This window comes from Hyperolius riggenbachi, chromosome 11 (genome assembly GCF_040937935.1).
Source record: "Hyperolius riggenbachi isolate aHypRig1 chromosome 11, aHypRig1.pri, whole genome shotgun sequence".
Classification (NCBI taxonomy): Eukaryota; Metazoa; Chordata; class Amphibia; order Anura; family Hyperoliidae; genus Hyperolius; species Hyperolius riggenbachi.
In genome coordinates this window covers 219,681,169-219,696,490 of record NC_090656.1, presented here as the reverse complement: position 1 = coordinate 219,696,490, position 15,322 = coordinate 219,681,169, and the positions used below count along the sequence as shown (strand labels likewise).

At 45.8% G+C, this 15,322-nt stretch overlaps 1 protein-coding gene and 1 long non-coding RNA gene across 2 annotated transcripts in view; one reads left to right on the top strand and one right to left on the bottom strand.

The window, feature by feature from the left end:
- Window positions 1–12,773, top strand: part of SBF2 (SET binding factor 2) — a 604,108-nt gene extending 591,335 nt beyond the window's left edge. Inside the window, exon 42 of the transcript XR_011024739.1 lies at window positions 12,479–12,773. The gene's annotated coding sequence lies outside the window, so the exon portion shown is untranslated. The remainder of the gene's footprint in view (window positions 1–12,478) is intronic.
- Window positions 1–15,322, bottom strand: part of LOC137538295 (uncharacterized) — a 97,014-nt gene that overhangs the window by 27,160 nt on the left and 54,532 nt on the right. The gene's annotated exons all lie outside the window — the stretch shown is intronic.

Genomic DNA, 15,322 nt, shown 5'->3' with positions numbered 1-15,322 from the left:
CAGATCAGCAACCAGTATAACAAGTTAGAACTTTTTACTGAAGAAAAACCATCAGGTAATACAGCTGACTTGTGGTTGTTTTACTATACTACAGTTTAGGTAATAATCCTGTTAGGTAATAATCCTGTTAATATTCCAACAATAAAGACACAGGCTCAATCCACATACTAGAGGTGCCCATACATCACTCAATTATCAGCATCGATATCCGAGCCAGTTCAATTACAACAATGAAATCTGGCAGAGATCAATGTCACAACATGACCACCTGATCGATTTCGACCGTAAATCGAGATTACAATCAATAAAATTGATTGAGCATGCCGGAAAGATGTCATCAGGTGCAGGGTAGTATCGGCGTCGAATTCCCGGACCACCTGGCTGGACTCAATTGTAATGTATTCCCACTGGCCTGTGGTGAGTGGGCTTAAGCTCACCTATCCACTGGTACACTCCTCCTGTGTCCCGTATGTTCTCTCCATCCCCACTGGGCGCCAGTACCACGTGACCTTACTGCATGTATGCAGTCACGCATGTGCCACCGAGTCACAGGATACAGGCCGGTAGCAATGGAGGGAAGACCAGGGACACTGGGGAACAGGTGAATTCAACACATTACATGGGGGGGGGGGCTGGGGATCCAGCAGGCAGAGTAGGCTGCACAGATATCATACGAAAAGCTTGCACTGTTAAAGACAAGACACCGAAAATTTATATCACGCTATTCTCCTGGTGGACTAAAAGCGCCAGAGCTGCAGCCACTAGGGCTCTATAGGCAGGGCCGGTTCTCTCATGAAGCAAGGTGAAACATTTGCATCAGGTGCAGAGATCACGGGAGGGGAGAAGCATGTTTGTACTGTGTTTACGCTAACAGCATGCAGTCAGGAGGAGGAGGAGAGCAAAGTGAAGAGGTCATCATTGGGGAAAAGCAGCTTGTTGTGCTGTGTGAGAAGTCTGACAGTGAGTGGGGAGGCAGGAGAGCAGCAGTGTCTCATTTTACTCGAACAGCAGAAAGGAGGAGGCAGCACTGCTGTCCTGACTGGGGAGGAATGGAGTGGCTGAGGGTGAGCAGTTTGTTTGTCACAGACTCACAGCCAGCCAGTGTGCTATTGTGTTGAGCTGCAGCATGTCACATGAGAACATTAAATGAAGCAGAGTAAATTGTCGGGTGCTGTGCAATCATTCCAAACCGGGGGGGGGAAGGCATCCTCACAAGTATGCCTCAGGCAGGAAAAAGTCTAGAACTGGCCCTGTCTATAGGAAGTAGCAGTGTTAGAAAGTCTTGCCTAGGTCACCTGCATCAGAGGCAGAGCCCTTAAAGTACCCCTGACCTGGTCACAAATACTTTTAAAATTGTTTTATTACAGGTGCTGTGCCTTTGGCACAGCATACAGCAACAGCCTCCCCCCTCCAGGGCCCTCGGTGGCCCCGTTCTGGTGTCAATAATGAGTTGGGAGGAAGTAGCAGTTCTTCCTCTCCCTCTGCGTGTCCTTAACTCCACCCACTCCACTCGCAACTTTAGTTCAGTATATGATTTACCAAGTGCCAAGGGAGCTGCGCTGTGTGCAGGCTTGTGGTAATTGAGATCGGAAGGATGTCCGACCTTAAATGCCACAAGCCCGCACACAGCACAGCTCCCCTGCGCGCTGTGTGCAGTGAATCACATACAGCAGGTCGAGGGGACGGGGAATTATGGATGCGCTTCCTCGCCGATCATATTAGACAGTCTACTGAGCAGAATGGGTGTCACAGGGGGGTGCTGGAGGAAGGGGGGGGGGGGGATTTCAACTGGGTCAAAGGTACTTTAACTAGTACACTATCCAGTCACTGCTGGATAAACATAATAAACATGAAAGTGACCTGAAATGTCTGTCTTATCTCTTTCCAATCCTATGTCCGAATATGTCCAACATTGGCATTTTCCTTCATAGGACCAGATTGGGGCCATCAGATAGGAAAACTGGCTTCCACTAGATGGTGCTGTTGCCAGATAAAATCCAGTCCAGCATCAGCCTCTTCAGACAAAGACACCAGGGGCTTCATTCACGCAGACAAATAGCATGCCTTATCAAAGTTAGCACGCCTTATCAGAGTAGCATAGCGAACTTATGACTGCTCATTGGCAATGACGATAGCTCCACTGCTCCACTGTCCTGCCCTGAGCCCCTACAGGTTCGTAGCGCTCGTTATGCTACTCTAATAAGGTGTGTTAACTTTGGTAAGGCGTGCTAACTTTGATAAGGCGTGCCATTTGTCTTAGTGAATCAAGCCTCTTGTTTCTCTCTAACACCATGCAGCACCATATAATAATGAAACTATGTTGGCGTGCATGCAAGGGGGGCAGAGCTACAGTGTAAGTCCTGGCGCTGACACCCCCCCCAAAAAAAATGCCGGGTCACCTCCTTGATCTAGCGCAAACAGGTACAGACCCTCCAGATACCTTCCATCACCACACATCCCAATTACCCATGCCCCCCTTACAGCACACTGGAGGAAAATGAAGTGCGGGGGGGGGGGGGGGGGGGGTTCAGGGTGATCAGAAAATTGGATTTGAAAGGGTTAATATTGGACTCTATGGATTTGTAATATCAATGTGCTATAAACTAGCAGTGACACATTTTGGGAATTATTTGTTCCTCAATGGGGATATTTGCAAATCCCTTCTGTTTTAAGAAGGCCTAACCATAATTTGCCGATTAGGTGAAGCCTGCCTGTGCTTTCGACCATCTTAACGGCAATGGGTGCATTTATATTACATTTCATCTCTACTTGGCTTGCCAAAAAAGTTACAGCTTCTAGCATGAAGCATCCAAACTTCTGTCAATGAAACAAGACGTTGTACAGAAAATTTTGGCTGGCGATCTCTTGCTGCTTTCCCATGCTGTGTCTCGGGTACAAAATCCCTTTAAGTAATAAGCTCCACATAACCAAAAAGCATTTCCAGTTTGGCTCATGAAGTTGTCAAGTCATGGCTCCCCTTTCATCAATACAGGAGATGAACAGTTATTGAATTGTACATGTTTCCACAATGAAGATCTCATTGTTGAAATATCCATCATTGATGATAATATTTCAGCCATCTCCCAGAAGAGATGTCCTCCTAAGTTTACACTCTAGAGTGGGAAGAGAGTTTCCATACTAGAGGGTCAGAATTCCAGACTTGCTATAAAATTCCTTTGGTTCCGTCCAACTAAAGAACACAAATGCTGCTCTACTTTGCGTGAAATCTCGATCTTGCCTTGGAAAAGATGGAAACTATTGGGGGTGTTGTGGTAAAGAGAGGAAACGCGGGAAGCCAAATGAGAACTCGAGACGCATGATGTCTTCTCCTTCTGTGACCTGACGTGGGCTGAGAAGTTCAAGACTGAATATTTGGTTTAATATGATTAGGCTGTTTATTGCAGATGGATTAAGGGACGTCAAGTCCTTGAAAACAGGCCATGAGTAGTAAATACACGCAAGTCAAGTGAATCCTGATACCGTAAGGGTCCATATATTTGTGAAATTCTTCCTACGTGGGTGGCTCCATGTTGAAGGAATGACCCAAATCAATAACAGAGCTCAAGTTTGATATTCATGATTGTAATGTATCATTGACCAGATCACTACTGAAGGAACAGCTGGTCTCCCATTACATTTACTCAACATGTTTGAACTCAAAACATTTTGGGGGCTCTTTAGTTGGGAGGTGGTCCTGTAGCTGGTTATTACTTGCACATCTATCTGTGAAAGTTCTAATTTATCCATCAGGAGAAATACGCACACAGTCTAGCTAGCGTAGGAGAGATAACTCTGCGGCTTATGTACACTTTAAGGAGAAGGATGGTGGTGGGAAGGGGGGCTTAGACCTCATTTATCATCAGCATACAAAGCTGTTTTTTCCTTTTCACTTGGGCAATTTACAGACCATACACACCTTGAAGTTGTATTTAGAGATTTGAAAAGCTGATAATCTGTATATATTCACAGGAGCTTCTTGCGCAATTAATAATAACCTAGTGGTTCTTTTTTAACATCTTCAATGGGTATTTTCCCTAGCATTTACAGCTTAAAGCACAACTGTAACAAGAGGGATACGGAGGATGCAATATTTATTTCCTGGCTGACCTGCCAATCTCTTTGGCAGCAGAAGGGTCTAATCACACACCTTAGACCAGCATGCAGCTAATCCAGTCAGACTTCAGTCAGAGCACCTGATCTGCATCCATGTTCAGAGTCTATGGCTATTAGAAACAGAGGCTCAGCAGGAGGGCATACCAATGAAATAGCCGCTGGGAGATTTGGGCGCAGGATACAGATGTTATATGGCTGATCCTGCTTCTGCAAAAGTCCGGGAGCGTTCATTACTATTCCCCCTCCAGGCCGCCATGGATAGTGGGGGCTGATGTAATTCGGCTTCCAGCTAGCACTAGTGGACGAATTACAGTGTTTTAAAGGTAATTTGAGCTCAGTCTTTTCATGGCACCCAAATTACACACTGAGCTATGCTATAGCGGTGATTCCTATTATGGCCTATGGTGGCACCGGCTGCGCCCAAATCTCCTGCGCTGTTTTAACAGCGCTCGTCAGCAGCTCGACAGCCAGGCAATCTGCATTGCTTAAAAGGAAATAAATGTGTCAGCCTATACAGTATATGTCTCTCAGTTCAGGTGTCTTTAAAGTGTAACTGTCGGCATAAAATCAAAAATCAATGCTTTATTTTTATCTGGTAATCAAGTAATAAGGATGCTAACCAGGCAATCCAAAAGTTAAAAATCACTCTTGGTTTTCTTATCCATAAATCATCATTCCCCATCATTTGCTTTTTTTACTTCCCCTCAGACTTAACTAATGCAGCCTGATTGGCTGAAGCCTCTTTCCCTCCTGTTTATCCCTCCCACACCTCTGTTCCTCCCTGATTGGCCAATATTTCTTAAGCTGAGACAATGCACTTTCTATTGCAGAGCTGGGTAGGAGTGCCTGTAGACTGGGAGGAGGGCGGGCACTGCATACACAATCAGGCAGAGAAGAGTAAGAGGAAATGACATTAGGATTGGCATCAAGATAGAAGATAGTTTTTACTGTAGAAATATGACTAAAATAAAAAATGGACAGTGCAATGCATATGTTATGTAAGTAGAGCAAGTATTTATCTACTTGTATATGTGAGGGATTTTTCTGAGATAGTATGGCTGACAGTTACTCTAAATTCAACCTTTCACAATCAAATGGTGCAGTACTACATCCATAATATTTGAGGTTTCCAACTACTAAAACCAGGTATTAATTACTGCTAAGATTCTAGTTCTCCAATACCTTTATTAAATATTGCACTGATAAAGACAGTGAAGAAACCCCACACAATTCTGTTGTATAAAAACCATAAAAAGAAGATTGCCATTTAAATACACATAACCACAGGTGCCTGTTAGGGATGGTCAATGAGATGCAAATAATTTTGCATTTATGCAGAATTATGCAAATTGTGTATGCATATTTATACAACTGTAGTCACTTCCTCTCTGAGTCAGCACTGAGTCAGCCACTTACATACCTGATATTTTACGCTTTCAGACAGAGAAAGAAAAAAAGGAACACAGCATAGTTATTTGTGCGCTAGGCACTGTACATACACATGTCTATCTCATCATGTCACATGTCACTTCAGGTATCCTTTGAGTTGGTTGTTTAGTTAGTTGGTGTGTGTGTGTACGTACTTGTCAGGTAAAAACTTTGGTCATGTTGTACGCTTGGTGGTGCATTATGTTGGACGTGTGTATGAGCCTTTAGATTTACCAGCTTTAACTTCACTAATGCAACAAAGCAATTGTGCAATCCCTTTTTTTGCCCGCAGTCTTCTAAATGAACCTATTCGCTCATGGGTCAAAGAGGAACTAAAATCTGGTTTGTTGTAATCACTTGTAGATTACAATATATTAGTCTCCGAGGCGTCATTCCTTCTCAGAGTTTTTTTTATAAAAATTGTGCTCGTATTGACTCAAGGGTAACCAAAGAACAACTGGACTCTGTCCATTGTCAAGTGTCCATGCTTCATATCGTATGACCATATTAAATAACAAGTTTCCCCTGATAACCCGGGATGCATTTTTGACATCACTCATCTAGTTTTAAAAGACGTGGAGACAATGTTCCACATTGCTATCCCCCATGGATGACTCATTGGAGATTGTCCAGTCTGATAGAAGAAATTAGCTTTGAAGGCAACCCAAGTTTCGGCATATTAAGCAAACAGGCAAATATTTAAGAAGCGACTCGCGAGTGTGAACCTCTATAGAGTGCAACATAAAATAAACTTCAATAGGAAGCAAGCAGGGGATACCGCTCTATTGTACCGTGGCAGACAGTGCAGGAACACAGGCAGCCAGGCCCAGGTAGTCAAGATGTAAAGGAAGGAAGGTCCGCACCAATGTCTCCAAAATCGTTAAAATCGTTATATTTATTGAGGACGTATCCAGATAAGCAGAAAACACTTGACTAACATGTTTCGGACGCCAAGTCCTTAATCATAGTCATTTTTCAGCTTTCTCAGTGAGGTTTAAAAAGGGGAGGGGGGGGGGGATGGAACAGTGAGAGGCGGGGCATGGCCCAACCCACCAGGCAAAGGGAGGAGAATGCCTAATGTATTCCGTCTCTCACTAATAAAAGTTGCCATCCCCGAACCTAACAAAACAAAATTAAAAACCATACACAAAGATAAAAAAGGAGCAAAAAATAATCCATCACAACAAAGGAGAACAATAGCAGGCCTGGCATGTGGATGTGTACATAGGACTATGCAAAATGTACAGAGGGCATCTGTCGCTGCACACAATATTTCGAAAATTAGACATAAATATATACAAGATATGGATTGATAAACTAAGCATATAATAACATAAAAATCGTCAACCTGTAACCAAAGCCAGATCCCACCTGGCGTTTAAACCCTGTGGCGATCTGGTTCCAAGGCGAAAGATCCAGAGTGCCTCCCTTTTTCTAATCATTGCATGTAGGTCTCCTCCTCTCCTGGGCAGGAAAACCTTTTCGATGCCCTGGAAGGAAAAGCCAGACATATTACCACCATGTACAGTGCGAAAGTGCCTAGCGACATTAGAAATATTCTGGGTCTGCCAATTAGCTCCCAAAAAATGTTCAGAAATTCTGGCCCTGAGCGATCTGGTGGTGCAGCCCACATATTGAAGTGAACAAATAGAACATGTAACTAAATAGATCACATTTTTTGAGCTGCAGTTAATAAAGTGCTTAACAGTAGATCTAAATCCATTATGCAGGGATTCTATATACTTGGTCCCTACATGCAGCTCACAGTAATTACAGGACGGGATTGCACATTTGTATGAACCCTTAACCGAAAGCCAAGTGGTAGACTCGGCTCGAGAATTATACATGCTAGGGGACAGAAGGCTGCCCAGTGTGGGAGCCCGCCTACTGACAAAACTGACGCCATCCCGAAGAAAAGGCCGCAATTCATCATCACCTTCCAGGATAGGTAAGTATTTATTTATAATGTGTTTCACTTCCTGGAATTCAGAACTATAGGTGGTCACGAATGCAGGCCTCCTATCGGGAACCCGGTCAGTGGCGTTTGATCTAATTAACTGAGTTCTTGACATGGATGCTGCTCGCTGTCTGCCCCTCTGAATAGTCCACCTGGGGTACCCTCTTTCCAAAAGACGCTTCTCAACCGCTGCAAACTCACGTCTCGCAGCAGCCTCGTCCGAGCAATTCCTGCGGGCCCGAATGAATTCGCCCACCGGAATTGCCCGGACGGTATGCGCGGGATGACAGCTGGTAGCCCGCAATGTAGAATTCCCAGCACAGGGTTTTCTAAATGTTTTCGTATGAACAGTCCCCAAGCCCAAGTCCCCCTCCAAGGTCAAATCTAGGTAATCAATGGAGGTGGAATGCCATACATGGGTGAACTGTAAGTTGCACCGATTGTCGTTAAGACAAACCATGAAAGATTCCACCAGGCTCGGGTCACCCCTCCAGACCACCAGGATATCATCTATGAATCTCCCGTACCACGCAACCCGCTCCAGATGGCGCCCCCCACCCCCAAAGATGTGGAACTCCTCCCACCAGCCCATGTAGAGGTTTGCTAATGAGGGCGAGAACTTGGCCCCCATGGAGGCTCCACACCTCTGCAGGTAGAAGACGCCATCGAACATAAAATAGTTGCGGGTCAGGAGATATTCAGTAGCTGCACAGATGAAAACACGGAGGTCAGAAGAGTAACCCGAGTACCTAGCAAGATGATACTGAAGGGCAGTAAGTGCCAGGTGGTGCGGGATGCATGAGTATAAGGCTCTAACATCAATAGTGAGCCAACTGTAGCCAGCCTCCCATTTGAAACCCTCCATGCTAGCCAAAAGATGTTTGGAATCCTTGAGGTATCCGGGCAACCTCCTAACCAGAGGCTGCAGCATGGAATCCACCCAATCACTGAGGCGCTCCCCCAGAGAGCCGATACCCGCAACAATGGGTCTGCCCTGCGGGGGAGCGCCCTCCTTGTGTATTTTGGGAAGATGGTGAAATACTGGGACCACAGGAGAGACTACCCCTAAATAGGCAGCAAGTTTGTGGTCCAAAACCCCTAGACTCTCGCCATAACTAAGGAGACTGAAGAGCTGTTTCTGGTAGTCCTGTGTCGGATTCCCTGGCAACCTGGTGTAGGTCTGTGGGTCTTCAACCTGCCTCAATGCTTCAGCCCTGTAATCTATGGCATCTAGAATGACCACTGCCCCCCCCTTGTCAGCACTCCGTATAACAACATCAGTGTTATCCCGCAAATTCCTTAAAGCTATGGATTCGGCCCTGGTTAGATTGGATTTATGTTGGGTGGAGGTAACGTCGGTCAACTTGACTAGTTCCTTTTCCACTAATTCTTGAAAGATCTCTACAGGGGATGTTCTGGCAGTCAACGGATAAAAATCCGGATTTCTAACTCTAACAGGCTGGACGTCATCTAGGGTGATAAGACAATCGCCATCGGACATCAAAGAATCAAGAGTCCATCGGGCGCATGTGTCCTGAAAGTTCCCTAAATCAGGTAACAATATGATATACTACATCAAAAGTTGTGTAGCAATATATCCAAACTAGAAACCATTATTGCTGAAACAAAAAGAGTCAAATATGTACGTGATATAAATGATTATGAACAAGATGTGGTATATGAATGGGGTAGGTGGGAGGCTGCACCCAGGTCCCCTAGCAACAATAACAATAGGAGGTCACGATCGCGAAATAGGAGAAGGGTTGGTTTTTTTGGGGATAGGAGTCCACAGGGTGGGGTCCCGGTTACAGTGGCCAGCATCTCCGGTCCCAATGCTGGACCCACGGCACTAGAACCCTGCATAGAACAGCAAGACCTGAACACACGTCCTGAATCCTCAAAAAACTCCACGCACAGGCCTTCTTACTACAGGCGGACAAAACCCATCCACACGAAAGGGAAAAGAGGAGGAGGACACGGAGGGCAGGCCTGAAACACCGAGCCAGAGGTAAAACCCCTTATTGTCAGGATTCCATACCTGTTAATGTTGTTAACTTGTCCAGTCACACCTTTTCAGAATCTGAATTGACTCTTTTATCCAAGGGTTTATCTTTCTCTCCCACTTTTCATTTTGACGTATTTAACACTCTAATAGACGTCAATAACTTTATCAGATCAGTTTTGCTCAAAAAACATTTTAGATCTGACGGGGAATGTTGTCAGAGTGGCAGTCGACTTAAGGCGGAGTTACCTGATATAGGGAACTTTCAGGACACATGCGCCCGATGGACTCTTGATTCTTTGATGTCCGATGGCGATTGTCTTATCACCCTAGATGACGTCCAGCCTGTTAGAGTTAGAAATCCGGATTTTTATCCGTTGACTGCCAGAACATCCCCTGTAGAGATCTTTCAAGAATTAGTGGAAAAGGAACTAGTCAAGTTGACCGACGTTACCTCCACCCAACATAAATCCAATCTAACCAGGGCCGAATCCATAGCTTTAAGGAATTTGCGGGATAACACTGATGTTGTTATACGGAGTGCTGACAAGGGGGGGGCAGTGGTCATTCTAGATGCCATAGATTACAGGGCTGAAGCATTGAGGCAGGTTGAAGACCCACAGACCTACACCAGGTTGCCAGGGAATCCGACACAGGACTACCAGAAACAGCTCTTCAGTCTCCTTAGTTATGGCGAGAGTCTAGGGGTTTTGGACCACAAACTTGCTGCCTATTTAGGGGTAGTCTCTCCTGTGGTCCCAGTATTTCACCATCTTCCCAAAATACACAAGGAGGGCGCTCCCCCGCAGGGCAGACCCATTGTTGCGGGTATCGGCTCTCTGGGGGAGCGCCTCAGTGATTGGGTGGATTCCATGCTGCAGCCTCTGGTTAGGAGGTTGCCCGGATACCTCAAGGATTCCAAACATCTTTTGGCTAGCATGGAGGGTTTCAAATGGGAGGCTGGCTACAGTTGGCTCACTATTGATGTTAGAGCCTTATACTCATGCATCCCGCACCACCTGGCACTTACTGCCCTTCAGTATCATCTTGCTAGGTACTCGGGTTACTCTTCTGACCTCCGTGTTTTCATCTGTGCAGCTACTGAATATCTCCTGACCCGCAACTATTTTATGTTCGATGGCGTCTTCTACCTGCAGAGGTGTGGAGCCTCCATGGGGGCCAAGTTCTCGCCCTCATTAGCAAACCTCTACATGGGCTGGTGGGAGGAGTTCCACATCTTTGGGGGTGGGGGGCGCCATCTGGAGCGGGTTGCGTGGTACGGGAGATTCATAGATGATATCCTGGTGGTCTGGAGGGGTGACCCGAGCCTGGTGGAATCTTTCATGGTTTGTCTTAACGACAATCGGTGCAACTTACAGTTCACCCATGTATGGCATTCCACCTCCATTGATTACCTAGATTTGACCTTGGAGGGGGACTTGGGCTTGGGGACTGTTCATACGAAAACATTTAGAAAACCCTGTGCTGGGAATTCTACATTGCGGGCTACCAGCTGTCATCCCGCGCATACCGTCCGGGCAATTCCGGTGGGCGAATTCATTCGGGCCCGCAGGAATTGCTCGGACGAGGCTGCTGCGAGACGTGAGTTTGCAGCGGTTGAGAAGCGTCTTTTGGAAAGAGGGTACCCCAGGTGGACTATTCAGAGGGGCAGACAGCGAGCAGCATCCATGTCAAGAACTCAGTTAATTAGATCAAACGCCACTGACCGGGTTCCCGATAGGAGGCCTGCATTCGTGACCACCTATAGTTCTGAATTCCAGGAAGTGAAACACATTATAAATAAATACTTACCTATCCTGGAAGGTGATGATGAATTGCGGCCTTTTCTTCGGGATGGCGTCAGTTTTGTCAGTAGGCGGGCTCCCACACTGGGCAGCCTTCTGTCCCCTAGCATGTATAATTCTCGAGCCGAGTCTACCACTTGGCTTTCGGTTAAGGGTTCATACAAATGTGCAATCCCGTCCTGTAATTACTGTGAGCTGCATGTAGGGACCAAGTATATAGAATCCCTGCATAATGGATTTAGATCTACTGTTAAGCACTTTATTAACTGCAGCTCAAAAAATGTGATCTATTTAGTTACATGTTCTATTTGTTCACTTCAATATGTGGGCTGCACCACCAGATCGCTCAGGGCCAGAATTTCTGAACATTTTTTGGGAGCTAATTGGCAGACCCAGAATATTTCTAATGTCGCTAGGCACTTTCGCACTGTACATGGTGGTAATATGTCTGGCTTTTCCTTCCAGGGCATCGAAAAGGTTTTCCTGCCCAGGAGAGGAGGAGACCTACATGCAATGATTAGAAAAAGGGAGGCACTCTGGATCTTTCGCCTTGGAACCAGATCGCCACAGGGTTTAAACGCCAGGTGGGATCTGGCTTTGGTTACAGGTTGACGATTTTTATGTTATTATATGCTTAGTTTATCAATCCATATCTTGTATATATTTATGTCTAATTTTCGAAATATTGTGTGCAGCGACAGATGCCCTCTGTACATTTTGCATAGTCCTATGTACACATCCACATGCCAGGCCTGCTATTGTTCTCCTTTGTTGTGATGGATTATTTTTTGCTCCTTTTTTATCTTTGTGTATGGTTTTTAATTTTGTTTTGTTAGGTTCGGGGATGGCAACTTTTATTAGTGAGAGACGGAATACATTAGGCATTCTCCTCCCTTTGCCTGGTGGGTTGGGCCATGCCCCGCCTCTCACTGTTCCATCCCCCCCCCCCTCCCCTTTTTAAACCTCACTGAGAAAGCTGAAAAATGACTATGATTAAGGACTTGGCGTCCGAAACATGTTAGTCAAGTGTTTTCTGCTTATCTGGATACGTCCTCAATAAATATAACGATTTTAACGATTTTGGAGACATTGGTGCGGACCTTCCTTCCTTTACATCATAAAATAAACTTACGGTATATCCTTGTCAACAGCTAACTAGCTTAATTCTTGTAGGACATCTCGTCAAAGGATGGTGCCAGTTGGAGGAGGACCAGTTGGAATTAAATGTTAAATTACACAGCATTTATGATTGAGTGATGCACTAAGTCTTTGTGGGATTTTATGGACTTCCAAAACCAGCAGGAGTGTATTGACTCCATCGCCCCTGCTTGTCTATCACCGAACCCACTAATCTTCCAGATACGTTTTGGAGAGGAGTATCGAAGAATGATATGAAAGAAACCAGACCTGCATTCTAGAATATTAAACAGAGAAACTGAGCTTTGTGAGAATTTTGAGAAGGCTGAAATCACCATTTGTCTTCCCATGGAATTCTTTTTTTTTTCCCTATGATCTTTTGTGGCCAGTTAGCGATACACGGTAGGGAAGCAGGGATTAAAACGTGCCTTTCTGATGAGGTTAAGATACACGTAATACTTTTATGTAATCGTTATGAAGATTACCCGTCCGTGGGCTGGTCAAAAAATAAAAACGTTCATATTTGAAATCCAGTTCAGTTTCTTTAGTATGGTGATGGAGGCAGAGTTCAAAATTGTATTATGGTGAAGGTGAACGGTTTGTAAAATATCTGCCGATCCAGGCATGCTATTTAGGGGCTAAAGCCGAGCTGATTGGCCAGGAGGCAAAGCAGGTGGAGGCTCTGTTCAGGTTCATTGCAATGTTTTTATCCTGGCTTGTCCTGCTACTGGCTACCATCGGCAGAACGTGGCGTAGTGGTTAGCACGCTTGCCTTGCAGCACTGGGCTCCCGATTCATAACCCAGCAAGCACCCTTTCTGCACGGAGTTTGTATGTTCTCCCTGTGTCTGTGTGGGTTTCCTCCAGGCACTCAAAAACTTACATATAAGTTAATTAACTTCCCCCTGAATTGGCCTTAGACTATGATACATACACTACACGATATAGACATATGACTATGGTAGAGATTAGATTGTGAGCCCCTCTGTGAGACAGTTAAAGTGTACCTGAGACGGCGGATAAAAAGTTTTATTTGCAACTGGGGTTTCCATTAGCCCCCTTTACTCTGATCCGTCCCTCACTCTCCTCCGCCTGGATCCTCGGCAATCTGGCCTGGTAATTCGGCCAGTCGGTACATGTGCAGTACGGCCGCGCGCTCCCACGGCCGGGAGTGTTCTGCACCTGCGCAGTAGTACTGCACACGTGCTCAGCTGGGCCACACATGTGCAGTAAGCACCTACTCCCAAAGTTACCGGGCCAGTTGCGGAGGAACGAGGTGGCAGGAGGAGAACGGCAAGAAACTTGGGTGCCGCCATAGGTGCCATTATAAATAGCAGCTATAGGGAGCGACTCACTATGCTGTGATAACTGCTATCACAGCAGTTATAACGCAAGCTGCCGCGCGCAGAGGTTTGCACACAAACAGCGCTACTTCGCGTGACAAGCGAAGGTTTGTGCGAGATCACGTGCGCTTTTCACGTGAACTATCTCCAACATTGGCATTTTCCTCCATAGGACCAGATTCGGCCATCAGATAGAGAGGAACCTGGCTGCCACTAGATAGTGCTGTTGCCAGATAAAATCAAGTCCAGCATCAGCCCCTTTAGACCAAAGTAGTGGACTAAGTACGACACCTTGATTCTCTCCAAGACCATGCAGCACCACATAATAATGAAACGATGCTGATGTGTGTGCAAGGGGGGCAGAGCTACAGTGTAAGTGCTGGCGCTGACCCCCCCCCCCCCCAAGATGACGGGACACCTCCCTAATCTAGCGCCAAGAGGAAGAGAGACCCTCCAGTTCCCTTCCTTCACCACACATCCCAATTACCCACGTCTCCCCTTACAGCACACTGGAGGAAAATTAAGTACGGGGGGGGGGGGGGGATATGGGTGATCAGAATATGCTATTTGAAAGGGTTAATATTGGACTCTATGGATTTGTAATATCAATGTGCTATAAAACTAGCAGTGACACATTTTGGGAATTATTTGTTCCTCAAAGGGGATATTTGCAAATACCTTCTGTTTTAATTTGCCGATTAGGTTAAGTCTGCCTGTGTTTTTGACCATCTTGACGGCAATGGATGAGTTTATATTACATTTCATCTCTACTTGGCTCGCCAAAAAAGTTCACAGCTTCTAGCACGAAGCATCCAAACTTCTGTCAATGAAACAAGACGTTGTACAGAAAATGTTGGCTGGCGATCTCTTGCTGCTTTCCCATGCTGTGTCTCGGGTACAAAATCCCTTTAAGTAATAAGCTCCACATAACCAAAAAGCATTTCCAGTTTGGCTCATGAAGTTGTCAAGTCATGGCTCCCCTTTTATCAATACAGGAGATAAACAGTTATTGAATTGTCCATGTTTCCACAATGAAACCTCCCCCTGGTGGTGCCTAACTCTAAAATCCCCTTTCTGCACTGCACAGAACGTAAAGACTAAAAGCGATACTTTTTTCTCTGATAATTAATTTTAGAGCAATAATTAAATTCTCAAAACAATTGTAAAAATGATTTTAAAAAAGTAGATGTAATGGATAGCGGAGATACCGCCAGAGAGGCAGGCGGCATGGCGGCTATCTCCGCGTATCAGCCGGCGGCCTCTGCCGCACAGTTACATGCTGCTGCTCTGCCTGGTCCTTCTATTGCACATAGATTAAGGGCTACGCGCGCGCGCCAGCCGACAGGACCTTTATGCGAATAGAAGGGGAGTCAGCTGATCTGCCAAGTCAGCTGACTCCAACGGTACTTTGGATTGGCTGAGTGATGGGGGCGGCGCTGCGGGGCATCTCTGTATATATAGTACTAGTCTGTCAGTTGCCCCGTGTCTACTGTTGCGAATGCTAACGTGTTAACGCTCAGACCCTAGTCAGATCCCAA